The sequence below is a fragment of the Alexandromys fortis genome, unplaced genomic scaffold (assembly GCF_014885135.2).
Source record: "Alexandromys fortis isolate MF-2015 unplaced genomic scaffold, M_Fortis_MF-2015_v1.1 scaffold_52, whole genome shotgun sequence".
Classification (NCBI taxonomy): domain Eukaryota; kingdom Metazoa; phylum Chordata; class Mammalia; order Rodentia; family Cricetidae; genus Alexandromys; species Alexandromys fortis.
Window position 1 is genome coordinate 1,752,969 of NW_026067929.1, and position 2,162 is coordinate 1,755,130.

The following is a 2,162-nucleotide window of genomic DNA, read 5'->3' on the forward strand; positions in this document are numbered from 1 at the left end:
TGCTTTAACATTCTTATCCAGCAATCACGGAGCCTAAGGGTTCTTTATGAATAGAGTTACTTTTGGAGTGGATCACAGGACTGAGGCCTGCTAAAGCCAAAACTAAACCATGGATGTTGTTGACAGAGGATTGCCAGTGGGGTAACCCCTCTAGGGTAAACAGTCAGAGCTCACGAATAGCCTGAATACTTGCAACTCCCACTAGAGAACCTCAATGGATAGGGCCCAGGATGTCAGTCTTTCTCTAACCTTGGCCATCACTGTCTTGTCTCTCGGATGGAAAATGAAGGGGGCCTTCCTTCCTTCCCTGAGCTTGTCTGAAGATGCCTAGTCTCAAATTTTAGATCTTACTCATTTGCAGGAAGTAAGGCTTGACTTTTTTTTTCCACAATTAAACATAGATTCCTTCTTCACTGTCCCAGAACCCATATAAAAGACAGGCTTCCAGTAGGATCTACCAATTTACCAAAAGCCGGTCAAAGCCCATTTCCGTAACATACACATCTGCTAATTTAAATCTCTCCTTTAAAGAAACTCGGCACAGTCTTAGCCAGAGAAGCAGGTAGAAAGCTCACTTGCCTGGAAGTGGGGCCCTGACAATAGCCACCTCTCCCCAGAGGACCTTGCCCAATGTGAGAAGAGGAGGGAGGTGACACATCTCCCTGAGATCCAAAGTCACACATTGAGGAGTAGAAATTCTGTATTCTGACTTACTGATGGAAAATAGAAAACGGGTGATACACTGCGTGAGCACACACCACACACATACACAGACGTGGGAGAGGGGAAAGGGGGGGAGAGCAGGAGTGGGAGGGAAAGGAGGAGAGGAAGATGAGAGAGAAAGAGAAGAGCGGAGGGACAGAAAGTGGGGAAATGGGAAGAAAAGAGACAGAGGAAAGAAAAAGGAGAAACATTTTGACCTAGTTTATAGTTGTCAATATATCCTCATGTGATTGTCCTGCGAACTCTACCAAACACCTCGGGAGAGTAATGTCATCCCTACCCTAGGGAGGATCCCTAAGCATTCGTTGATGGCACATGGTGCAGACAGACAGGCCAGCGCTCATGCAGGTCCTCAGCCTCCAGGCCGTATGTGGCCTTGGCCCACATCCCCATCCCCAGTTATCTGAACAAAAGGCACAGGACACCCAAGGGAGGTCTCTTTTTGCGGAGTAAATGGGTAAAGCCATGTCACGACCAAGTAAGAGAATGGGGTTCCGTCCAGAGAGGTGGGGCACTGTGAAGTCTTAACCAGAGGGGAACCTGAGAGCCTGAGCTGACTGCGTTTGGAGCAGACAGTCAAGGGGACACTTTCTTTTTTGTCCCCAGAGACTCATCTCAGAGTCCCAGTATAGTACTGCTAATTGGCCCTGAATTTGGCACAAGTTTCATTTTACAATGATTCTCCTTCAGCAAAAGTTCCAGTCCTGCAAGATTTGCAGGGCCAGGCTGCCCAAGCACTGAAGCTTAGACTCTCCATCCGTGGTGGCAACGGTACTCTGTTCCAGCAGCTTGAAATATTGCCCATTATTTATCTCATTGTTTCTGCACAATAAAACAAACCAGACCGTTAATCTACCATTGATGGATATTATTATATGCCTTAGAAAGTTTGCAGAAGCAAATTGGGTTCACTGTGGAGAATAGCTGCCTCCTTGTTTCATATCAAAATGCCTAGACGTCTCCCAAGAGACCATGTCGGCCATGAGATTTATCCACTGCACCGCATTTGCTAATTTCGTGAGCGTTCTGAGCTCAACCGCGCAGCTTAATACAGCAACGCTGTGAACCTGAACAGATACACGGAGATATGGGATCTGTTCAATGCCATTTTCCGTCACATGTATCAGAAAATGTCACACTGCCAGCTCCATATATATCATATGTATATATAATACATATATATGCACAAATTATTATTCCTTAAAAACGGCGGCGGGGCGGCGTGGGTGTGTGGACAAACACAGGATAGGCGGACGCAAAGGAAGAGACGGACACGCAGCTCCCACGTGGGTGCGTTTAATGGGGAGAGGGAAACACGATAAGGGCGGGACGTGCAGACACACGAGGAAAAAGGGGCAAGAGAGAGAAACCTCGTGGAGCGCTCGCTTTTAACTGCGGGCGCAAGGTTATCTGGGAGTGATGGTCTTCACCTGGGCGCG

General features: G+C 47.6%; 1 long non-coding RNA gene across 1 annotated transcript in view; it reads right to left on the reverse strand.

Moving 5' to 3' along the window:
• Positions 1–2,003: 2,003 nt before the first annotated feature.
• LOC126503197 (uncharacterized) overlaps positions 2,004–2,162 on the reverse strand; it is a 7,214-nt gene continuing 7,055 nt past the window's right edge. The window contains exon 2 of the long non-coding RNA XR_007592215.1: positions 2,004–2,093. This is a non-coding gene — a long non-coding RNA (uncharacterized lncRNA). The remainder of the gene's footprint in view (positions 2,094–2,162) is intronic.